Below are 12,206 nucleotides of genomic sequence, written 5' to 3'. Positions count from 1 at the left end.
GAAGGCACAGACTAAGATAATACCCGAACACATTTGTTATACAATTGTTTTGTAATTCGCATAAACTGGAAGCAAAATAAGTGGATTATACAAAAAAGCACATTTAAGTTAAACTAAAATGTTTAAAAATAAAGCTCAGTACAGTGATTTTGGGGGGGGGAGGGAGGGGAAGGGGGGGGGGGGGGATCAACACCACGGACCAGCATCCATGGATAACAAGTAAAACACTGAATAGAGGGGGCATCAGTAACACACAAGCCATGGTCAATAAACTATTATCCAGGCCCAACTTTAGAATATGATAGGAACAGAATTTGATGTCAGATTAATTCACCAAGCCAAAAAAGGCTTCACACTGAAGACCATTATGGGTAGGCCGTAGTACCCTGAAATATATTGTACTATTAATTCTATAACGTCCCAGGTTCCTTTAACATCTATTTTTCATTTGATAGCACTTTTCCAAATATTTACCCCAAAAACAATGCACTGAAATAGGTGTACTAAATATATGTCCTCAGAAGACATATTTAGGCTAGGTTTTCAAGACAGCCACATGGGTCATATTTCAAAACATGGATGATAATCTTACGAACTAAAACCAGACATCAATGCTCTAAAATCTAATAAACAGAGAGGAAGAAACCAGAACAAAGAAAACGTTCCTGTATGAAATAACATTTCTCTGATCCAGATGTACTAGCATACAATGTTCATAATTATTAGCCACTTATTTACACAATTTTTTCGTCAGCTATAATTCTGGGAATATAATCACATATTTTGGCATGACTTGTAGACAAGGTGCGTGGACTTGGCTCAGAGTAACTGCTTTTTGGATGCTTCTGCCATACCTTTGACAGCAACCAACTGGCAAAAACAACAATTGATGGACAGAATGCAGAACAATGTCATACATTCACCCCAGTACAGAGATCTGGGCCTAAATCCATCGTTTTTTTGCTCACCATGCCATTCCAGTTTGAACCCAGCCATATGCAAATCAGTCTTGACCCTGTGCCCCATGGGAACAGTCCAGCCCGAACTGCCAAGCCAGGTCCTCCCTGGACTAGAAACAAGCATCCTAGGACCGGTTTCGGGCTTTCAGCCCTCGTCAGCCAGGATAGCTTGATTCCAGTGGAATGGAGAGCAAGGGACTCACGTCTGAGCATACCCTTCCCACTCGGGGTGACAAATGCAAAAACAACAATTGATGGACAGAATGCAGAACAATGTCATACATTCACCCCAGTACAGAGATCTGGGCCTAAATCCATCGTTTTTTTGCTCACCATGCCATTCCAGTTTGAACCCAGCCATATGCAAATCAGTCTTGACCCTGTGGCCCATGGGAACAGTCCAGCCCGAACTGCCAAGCCAGGTCCTCCCTGGACTAGAAACAAGCATCCTAGGACCGGTTTCGGGCTTTCAGCCCTCGTCAGCCAGGATAGCTTGATTCCAGTGGAATGGAGAGCAAGGGACTCACGTCTGAGCATACCCTTCCCACTCGGGGTGACAAATGCAAAAACAACAATTGATGGACAGAATGCAGAACAATGTCATACATTCACCCCAGTACAGAGATCTGGGCCTAAATCCATCGTTTTTTTGCTCACCATGCCATTCCAGTTTGAACCCAGCCATATGCAAATCAGTCTTGACCCTGTGCCCCATGGGAACAGTCCAGCCCGAACTGCCAAGCCAGGTCCTCCCTGGACTGGAAACAAGCATCCTAGGACCGGTTTCGGGCTTTCAGCCCTCGTCAGCCAGGATAGCTTGATTCCAGTGGCATGGAGAGCAAGGGACTCACGTCTGAGCATACCCTTCCCACTCGGGGTGACAAATGCAAAAACAACAATTGATGGACAGAATGCAGAACAATGTCATACATTCACCCCAGTACAGAGATCTGTAACGCTTTTCGCCCTAAGTGGGATGGGTATGCCCAGACGTGGGTCCCGTGCTCACTATGCCACTGGAGTCAAGCTATCCTGGCTGATGACGGCTGATAGCCAGAAACCGGTCCTAGGATGCTTGATTCCGGTCCAGGGAAGACATGGCTTGGCAGTTCGGGCTGGACTGTTCCCATGAGGCACAGGGTCAAGACTGATTTGCATATGGCCATGTCTGAACTGGGGTGGCGTAGTGGGCAAAAGAACGATGGATTTAACCCAGATCTCTTGACTGGGGGAGAATGTCTGCATTGTCAGCATTCCGTCCATCATTTGTTTGTTGTAACGCTTTTCGCCCTAAGTGGGATGGGTATGCCCAGACGTGGGTCCCGTGCTCACTACGCCACTGGAGTCAAGCTATCCTGGCTGATGACGGCTGATAGCCAGAAACCGGTCCTAGGATGCTTGATTCCGGTCCAGGGAAGACATGGCTTGGCAGTTCGGGCTGGACTGTTCCCATGAGGCACAGGGTCAAGACTGATTTGCATATGGCCATGTCTGAACTGGGGTGGCGTAGTGGGCAAAAGAACGATGGATTTAACCCAGATCTCTTGACTGGGGGAGAATGTCTGCATTGTCAGCATTCCGTCCATCATTTGTTTGTTGTAACAGCAACCAACTGGCAGCATGGTTTTCTCTTGACATACTTTCTCATCTTAATACTAGAAGACATAAGGCCTCAAACCTCTGTCCAGGACTACCAATTCGGACTTAAACCTCAGTAATCTCACTATAACCTGCCTGTAAAATAATCTCACACATGATTTTGATTTCTCCTATAAAAATTAATTTGCTGGCCTCTTATTTCTCTTGTTGAGGGGTCACCAATGTGTAGGTCATAAGCTTCAGCCACTGGTACCTTGTCAACAAAGTAAATAGCTTATTGGCATGAGGCTCAGCATGTCTTCTCTATATTAGTCATCTATGGCACATTGGTGGCCATCCTTGGCATAATGCTGATCTTGACTTAATGGAGATACTTCTAAGCCTTTTGGGGCTACATTTCCTAATTCAGCACTTAATTCATAATGGGTCATACATTATATACTATTGAGGAAATATGAATTTTGTGATCAGTTATGTCCCCTATCGTAGACCCCAACGGCTCCATGTGCATGTTACAAGTACATGTATGTTCCCTCCAGTTCCAGTTATGAAGACGCAAATACATGTGCGTCCACCGTCAACATGTCCTCTTTCAGATCCGCCATGAATGGGTCAGATATTCCATTCCTAAGTATGAAAGGCCACCGACTTTATGTGGTTCACTTTCCACATTTTACAGATTCAGGTGAGTAGGCCCTGAATTCTGCCATCAAGCCTTTTCCTGTCTTCTGCCTCTGAAAGCTCCAGTCCGAACCTGCATCTGTATCCATGAACTTTGTCCTACTCCCTGCGCGGCTAACGGTGCCTGATCCAGCCCGTTGCCTGCCAAAAACTGTATTTCACCTTCAAGATTATCTGCTCCGCTCCTCATCCGATGCATTCCTGTCTAGTAGTTTAGGTAAACATTCTTCCAGCTACCGTGCAAAGGGCCAGGCCTCACTGTCCTCATGCAAGTAATTCATAGCCCCTGTTACCATGGAAGATTCCTGCCCCCTCGCATCTCATGTAGACATTTAGACGCTTGTACACACACTAACAGTCAGTATAGAATAGATTCCGTCCGAGAGACCTTTCCTTTCGGATAATACAGTTCTTTAAACATAAGATATTAGATAGGATTTGGGATTAGGTTGACATGACCCCTCAGACTTCTGTCTCCACATGTAGAGCTAAATGTCAAGTCTCCTTCACCCTCTAGTTGCACGTCAATCACACGTCATGCGGCTGCGCGTGCATCTCTGCCAAGTATTTCTGCTGACATTGCAGGATTCTCTTATGGATCCACCCACTTGTGACATCATGTTTAATGACGTATTTAGTTACGCCTATGTTTACGCCTTTTTTCATTACGTATGTGTATCATTATCTGTATTATCAGCTGTTACGCCTCTTGCATCTGTCTTAATGTAATACTTTTCATATAAATATCATTACTTGTCAATAATGTATTGCCTTCCCTTCCTGAACCTTCGTGGTGATGGAATTTCAAGCCTACAGTTCGAACTGTAATTCCTTTATAGAGGAATAAAGCCTTTTAGAACCTCTAATACCACGGATTCTGCCTCTTATATTTACTGAGTTATTCTTACTAGACTTTACCGCATAAAAAATAGTACCGGTAATGAAATATTTACCACATAAATTGGCGCCCGAACAGGGACACTTTCTCATCTCACGCGCCGGAGGTGCGTTGCAGGCCCGGTCTCCTGCCACAGCTGAACGGACAAAAACGCGTACCCGCAGGATTTCCTGTATCTCCCTACGGCCAAGCGGGGGCGACTGAGGCTGCGATCAACACCCAGACGAGGCGGTGAGAAGTGCGAAGTATCCCGACCAGAGCCTAGCTGAGAGAGCAAGATCCGAGGTATACAGAGGCCCACCAGGTTCCGAAGTTCCGAGTCCAGTCGAGTCGAGTCCAGTCGGGTCCAGTTTCAGTTCAGTTCCGAGGCCTTCCGTTCCGCGCTACCCGGTGAGTACCATTGCCGGGGAGGCATTTAAACGTGCACATAGGTTGTGCCGGTCAAGACGGGTTTGGGTACACAAATCCGGTCTGCACTGTTTTAGCAGTGTATCTGTACTGTTTAGCAGTATATCTAGTATGTCTTGCATATAATTCAGTATTATTTAGTGTCAGTATTATGTCAGTAACTAGTTTTCTATTAATTATCATCGTTCATTAAATGTTAAATGTTTTAATACGTTCTACATATTGTGGTGTGAATGATTGTTCATTATTGTATTTATTGTATTAAGTGTGTTCAAATAATAAGGTCTAAAAATGCCGCTCTTTTCAAAACTAAGACAGATCAAAACCAGAAAAGGGGTACTCGAAGAAGCTGTTCCCATTCCACCTAGGGACACTCCAGGATACTTTATGTATCATAAGCATGGCCTAGATGCCGTGTTATTTCTTGATTTATGGGTGGACTACACCAAAGAGTTGCCAGAAAGTCAGAGGTGGCCCGCAGCGGGGACCTGGGATGCAGATTGCATCATGAGAGTAGAAGAAGAATTATGGAAAAAGACAGTCACAGAAAGATGTCATTGAATTATGGCGTAAAGAATCATATAGACGTACAGAAAAAGCGCTCAGACAAGAAGAGAAAGGTAGGGAGAATTCGAATAAAACCCGAGAAAATTTATTAATTGAGGAAGGTACCCGAGTAAAAGCAGAACAAGTAGACAGACAACGAAACACTCTTATGAATGGTATGTATCCTCTTTTGGCCGAAGGGTTACCTCAGGCCACCCCGGAAATACCGAAAAACTTGACACCCCCATTGCTCCCGATAAAAGCACATCCCAAAACAGCAAAAGATATTTTCCTTTCTTCCTATTTAGATGATGTAGCTCCTGAATATGCTAATGCTCCGCCACACGCACAGCCCACCGATGGTGCTCAACGCCAAGATCATCCGTCTGTATCCCCGCAACAACAAACTCCTACGCCCATTCCCACAGGTCCGTCCGTTTCTACCGTTTTTCCCGCATCTACAATTTCTATCTTACATCCAACAAATCCTTTCTTGTACCCAGCCATGACAAGGATCCAGCAGGTTTCCACCGTGAGATAAAAGACATGTTGCTCATGGGAGAGTATACCTACCCCGACATTATGAAAATATTGAAAGTGTTAATGCCTGCCGGTGTTTACGAGAAACTCAAAGAAAAGGAATGGGAGGTGGGAGACCAAAAGATAGATTGGACAGCATTAGAAAACGAAGAAAAGGCCCGAGCTGCAGGATCAGGGCTTGGGGAAAAGACTACAGCACTACCAGGATTACTAGTACAGATACTGCCACGTTTATTAACTACGAAAAAGGATGACTGGGGTGCAATCTCAGCCTGTAAACAAAAGCAAGATGAAGACACTAGTGATTTCTATTCCCGATTTGAAAAATGTTTTGGTATCAATAGTGGCATAAAAGCAAGTAGCGAGTCATATCCACATCTGTTTGTGACAAAATTAGTTGAAAATTCCCTGCCGCAAGTTAAGAATAGAGTATTGAAATTTGAGAGTACCTGGCAAGGTAACACCCCGTCACAGATGTTACAGATGTTACAATATCACCACAATAGAATTAGAGAAGAACAAGAACATGAACAAAGACGTATGAAAGATACGAAAATGAAAATGCTTGTTGCCCAGTCAGTTCCAGCTGATGGTCATAAAAAAGGTGATTCCGCAGGTCCGACGAAAGGGACATGCAACTATTGTAAGCAACAAGGTCATTATATACACGATTGTCCAGTTCTGAAACATAATATCGCCACGGGTAGAACACAGGAAAGACCACGTCCACCTAGACAGGATCAGAATCAACAACAAATCCCTCAGCATGCACAACCTAGGTCAGCTCCGCAACAACTAGCTCCGCAACAGGCAGCTCTACAACAGACCGTAGCACCACCACAAGCGCAGCCTATTGCTGCCACACAAGCAACAACGCAACAGATGTACCAGTATGCACAAAATGACTATCCCGATTATCAGCGATACACATGAAATAGCCTAGAGAGGGAAGTTGGCTTACCCCTTATCGAGGTTCCTGTAGATCAAGAGGGACCTTATGTACATAGTGAACTATTAGGGGAAGACAGAAAGTTTTTACTTGATACAGGGGCAAGCAGAACAACTATACGACGCAGTGAAGTTCCAGGGGCACCCCTCTCAGGCTCACAGAATATTTCCCTTGGATTCTCAGGAAAGCCTATCATTAATGAAGTAACGCAACCCCTTCCACTTACGGTTGGTCCATTGACACGAACCACAGATTTATTGCTTACTAAATCATGTCCAGAAAACTTGTTAGGTATAAAAACATTGAAAGCTCTAGGAGCTATAATATGTTGTTCTCCGGAAGGAGTACGATTATTTTTACGTGATTTCAAAGGTCACTACGTGTCCAGAGACATGGATCACCGGCTGCAGAATTTACCTACACATCTATGGGCACAAGGCCCAACTGATGTTGGTTGCATGAACATTACACCATATCGAGTCACACTAAAAACAGGAGTAGTACTACCACGAATGCGACAATACAAGTTACCACCAGATGCTGTTGTGGCTCTGCTGCAAATCATTGACGAGCTCATTGCACAAGGAGTGGTTGTAGAAACCGACTCCAATGTATGTAATTCCCCGATAATTCCGATTCTTAAAAGAACGGATCCAAAAGCATCACCAGTATATCGATTAGTTATTGATCTGCGCGAATTAAATAAATGTATTGTACCACAATACCCTGTGGTCCCAGATATCTCTTCATTACTAACAGCTATTGACTCAGAAGCAACGTTCTTCACTGTAATTGATCTCAAGAATGCCTTCTTTAGCGTCCCTATAGATCCGGAAAGTCAATATTTGTTCGGATTCAGTTTGAATGGACGAAGTTTTAAATTCACACGCGCACCTCAAGGATTTACAGAAAGCCCCAGCATCTATAGCCAAGCACTGAAACGAGAACTTGACAGTATCCACATGCCAGTTAACACTGCCTTGCTTCAATATGTCGATGATCTGCTGATCACCGCCCGAAGCGAACCTGAATGTGAAAAAGCGTCACTGACGGTTTTAAGATTTCTGGCCGACAAGGGGCACAAGGTGTCCCCTTCTAAGCTGCAATTCTGTGTCCAGCAAGTTGTTTACCTTGGGCACTCGCTGTCCAAGGAGGGAAGACAGCTTACACCCGACCGCATCCAGTTAATTGCTAACATGTCACCACCAAAGACACAAAAGGAGGTGCGGGCTTTTATAGGTCTCACTTCATACTGTAGGCAGTGGATCCCTCAATATGCATTTCTAGCAAAACCACTCATCCGGTTGACAACACAGGAGGCAGCCACATCGACTGTCCTCCCTTGGACTCAAGAACATACACATGCCTTTGAAAGCTTAAAGAAAGCTTTATGCCAAGCACCTGTTTTAGCAACACCATGTTACAGTAAGCCTTTTACACTCTTTGTTACAGAACGCGAAGGTACTGCCTTGTCAGTACTCACTCAGGAACAAGCAGGATCACACAAACCATGTGCTTATTTCTCTAGTACATTAGATCCAGTAGCTCAGGCTCTTCCTGCGTGCCTGAAATCAGTGGCAGCAACAGCTTTAGCAATCAGACAAAGCGATGCCATAGTGTTAGGACATCAATTGACAGTACAAGTACCACACGCAGTAGAGGTTCTCTTGAACCGCACACAAACACAACACTTGACTATAGCAAGACTCACCGGTTATGAATTAACATTGTTTCAGCCACATATAGAAATCAGACGTTGTAATACGTTAAATCCTGCCACACTTTTGCCCGTAAATGGAACAGATCCATTAGCACATGATTGTATTGAAGTCATTACTATCACGACGAAACCCAGACAAGACTTGACAGACATCCCTTTATCAGATCCAGACCTGACATTGTATGTAGATGGTTCATGTATGAGAACAAGTACAGGAGAGTTAGTGGCCGCTTACGCAGTCACAACAGACACTGAAGTCATTGAAACAAATTGTATTAACACTTTGTCAGCTCAAGCAGCAGAGCTCATCGCTCTGACACAAGCCTGTATTCAAGCCAAAAATAAGAAAGTCAACATATACACAGATTCACGTTATGCATTCGGAGTCGTCCATGACTTCGGCGTACTGTGGCGAGAGAGAGGTTATTTAACTTCTCACGGTGCCCACATCCAACACGGACCCCTCATTCAAGCCCTATTAGACGCGATTCATCTACCTATTGCAATATCGATTATGAAATGCAAAGCCCATACAAAAGTTACCGATATCATTTCTCAGGGTAATGACCTAGCTGACAGAACAGCTAAACAGACTGCTCAGAATCAGACCCATACAACTGACACGACAAAGACAATAGTTCCGACACCAACACATTGCATGACAGTTAAGGATCCCGCCCTTGATGTAATTGACATACAGACACATGCTACACCAGAAGAAATAAAGAAATGGACTGAATTAGGAGGGATCCAAACGGATCAAGGATGGATGACGAAGGAAAAATCTATATGGTTTCTTCCCGACTCCATGGTTCAAGTCATCATTAACACAATACATAGTCCAGCGCACCTAGGAGAAAAAGCTATGCTAGACAGTATTCAACACATTTGGTTCAACAAACACTTGCGAGCAGCAGCCAAACAGAAAGTACGTACCTGTATGATATGTTGTCAGTTTAATCCAGGTAAAAGCATCCCCGTAGAGCAGGGTGGATTTCAACCTCCCGATCATGCTTTTGAAGTCCTCCAGATGGATTATATCCAGATGGAACGATGTCGAGGATTCAAATATGTTCTCGTAGTTGTCTGTGCTCTTTCCCGTTGGACAGAAGCCTACCCGGTTTCAGATTACACTGCCCCGACTACTGCCAAACAGCTAGTTCGAGAATTCTTCCCACGATTCGGTTTACCACGTGTCGTGTACTCAGATAACGGCCAGCCATTCTCATCTGAACTAATGAAACACGTTTCACTTCTGTTAGGTTACCAATGGAAATTCCACTGTGTTCGACATCCCGAGGCAGCAGGTCTTGTGGAACGTCATAATCAAACTCTGAAAATTAGATTGTCCAAAATATGTAGAGAAAAAGGTGTCGATTGGATAGTAGCCTTACCAGTTGCGCTCTTTTATATGAGAATGGTAGCACATTCTCGAACAGGGCTATCCCCGTACGAGGTGATCTTCGGTAGACCACCAAATATGTGGGGGACGCCTATACCTCGCAAAATCACTGATGTTGACTGTAATATGCTGACAGACTACCTGGCTTCCTTGATGTCTGCACTACAATCTTGTCGTTCACAGGTAGCTGCAGCTTTTCCCGATAACACTGAGGTGAAGCCCCATGACGTGGTTCCAGGTGATCTGGTTCTTGTGAGGAACTTCGACCGGAAGACCCAGTTGGAGCCCAGGTGGAAATCGCCCAAACTCGTCTTGCTGACAACAAGGACAGCCGTGAAGGTTGAGGGACGTAAAGGGTGGTTACACTCGAGTCATATCAAGAAATTTTATGGACTACCGTCCGATGTGAACACTCAGCCCTGCATTCCCTCACAGACAGACTCAAAGCTCCCCTTGGTTGAACAGACAAAAAATGAACTCTATAAACTGAAATTAAGGTCTAGCAAGACAGACAATTTGATTGTTTAAGTCCTCTCCAAGGTGAATCGGTTGAATTTGTCTCTGACATGTATCCTCTAGACCGAAATAGAGAGAGAAATAGACAGATAAAGCTTAAAAAACATGCGTACTGTAAATCGCTTCGTAGTCACTGCACAGTTACATTATTAATTTTGTTTTTTCTAAGTCTTTTGATCATCATTTCTAGTGTATTGTTACATATGTATTACCCTATTTCTAAGCATGCTTACAATGTTACCGCAGAACATTCTTTTAGCGAATTACCTCCGCATGAGTTGTCTTATAGATTTGCGCTGCGCAACAACACTTTCATTAGTATGTTACATCATTCCCATCAGACCAGCAATGCTACAAATTGTTGGATATGTGGCCGACTCCCTCCCTATCAGAACTATAAGGGAGTTTTGCCCCTCTTTCCGTATCCGTTCACACACAATGGCTCCTGTGGAGCATGGTTTAGTTTGATTAATTCCCTAGATTCAAATCCCGTAGTTTATCAAGACAACTGGGTATGGGGAAACCTGAACCTAGTTTTGCTTAAAGTCTGCCACCCTAACAAGGAGGGACTTCCCAAAAGAACAGGAACTGATCTAGAAAATGAAGTATATGGATTAGGTAATTTTACACTTAACCTCCTGATTCTGAATGTTGAATCCGAAGCTACGCCAATCTTATCCGTTATGTCAGTATTCCCAGTTAAAGGGGAATTATGTGTAAGAAAGAATGGTTCCATACACATGGGCCATAGTAAATGCACCACTGTAATAAAATTCAGTGATCAAGGCAAGTCTACATTTAGAGCTTCCCGTCATTCCTACTTCATATGTGGCCAGACCGCATATATACGTCTACCTCTAGATTGGGATGGTACCTGTTACATAGCATTCCTTCTGCCACCTGTTTTCCTAGCCCCTCCTGATTATCACAGAAATACCCATTTAGTACACAATAGACAGCAGAGAGATCTCCCGATTGTCGATTACACTGAAACGGCATGGGAACAATACACAGATTTCAATAAAGGTTTCTTTCCCTATATAGGTACAGTCACTAATAGTAAGCTGATACGTAGATTAACTAGAACCCTTGAAGCAGTAGTGAACGAGACTACTTCCGCCTTAGGAAATTTAACAGAAGAGCAGTCTGCGATGCGGATTGTTGTGCTTCAAAATCGTCTTGTCCTTGACGTCATCCTGGCCGATAGGGGCGGAGCTTGTAGGGTCATCGGATCAAGTTGCTGTGTTTTCATACCAGAAAACTCGCCGTCAGTATATAAAGCCATAACTCGCCTTCATAAGATTATAAGCCAGATACACCAGAGTCCAGGCACCTGGACTTGGTCCGGTTGGTTCTGGAGCGTGTTGTCAGCCTGGGGATGGAGGATCCTATCCTTCCTAGGTATTGGCTTTCTCATACTATTCAGTTGCTGCTTATGTCTACAATGTGGGCCAGCGATTTGTGGTCTGTGTGCCACATCGTGTATCCCGCATCCAAGTTTTCGTTCAAGATCCCGGAAGAAGAAAGAAGAACAAATGATGCTATATGACCAGATCGATGGATTGATGAAGATCGATATCTCCTGAGGGTCCGTAGGGGACAAGGAGGGAATGAGGAAATATGAATTTTGTGATCAGTTATGTCCCCTATCGTAGACCCCAACGGCTCCATGTGCATGTTACAAGTACATGTATGTTCCCTCCAGTTCCAGTTATGAAGACGCAAATACATGTGCGTCCACCGTCAACATGTCCTCTTTCAGATCCGCCATGAATGGGTCAGATATTCCATTCCTAAGTATGAAAGGCCACCGACTTTATGTGGTTCACTTTCCACATTTTACAGATTCAGGTGAGTAGGCCCTGAATTCTGCCATCAAGCCTTTTCCTGTCTTCTGCCTCTGAAAGCTCCAGTCCGAACCTGCATCTGTATCCATGAACTTTGTCCTACTCCCTGCGCGGCTAACGGTGCCTGATCCAGCCCGTTGC

At 44.3% G+C, this 12,206-nt stretch overlaps 1 protein-coding gene across 1 annotated transcript in view; it reads right to left on the bottom strand.

The window, feature by feature from the left end:
- PAN3 (poly(A) specific ribonuclease subunit PAN3) overlaps window positions 1–12,206 on the bottom strand; it is a 1,123,747-nt gene that overhangs the window by 959,892 nt on the left and 151,649 nt on the right. The gene's annotated exons all lie outside the window — the stretch shown is intronic.

The sequence above is a fragment of the Triturus cristatus genome, chromosome 8 (genome assembly GCF_964204655.1).
Source record: "Triturus cristatus chromosome 8, aTriCri1.1, whole genome shotgun sequence".
NCBI classification, from domain to species: domain Eukaryota; kingdom Metazoa; phylum Chordata; class Amphibia; order Caudata; family Salamandridae; genus Triturus; species Triturus cristatus.
Note: the sequence above shows the minus strand (reverse complement) of the source record. Positions and strands in the feature narration are given on the sequence as shown.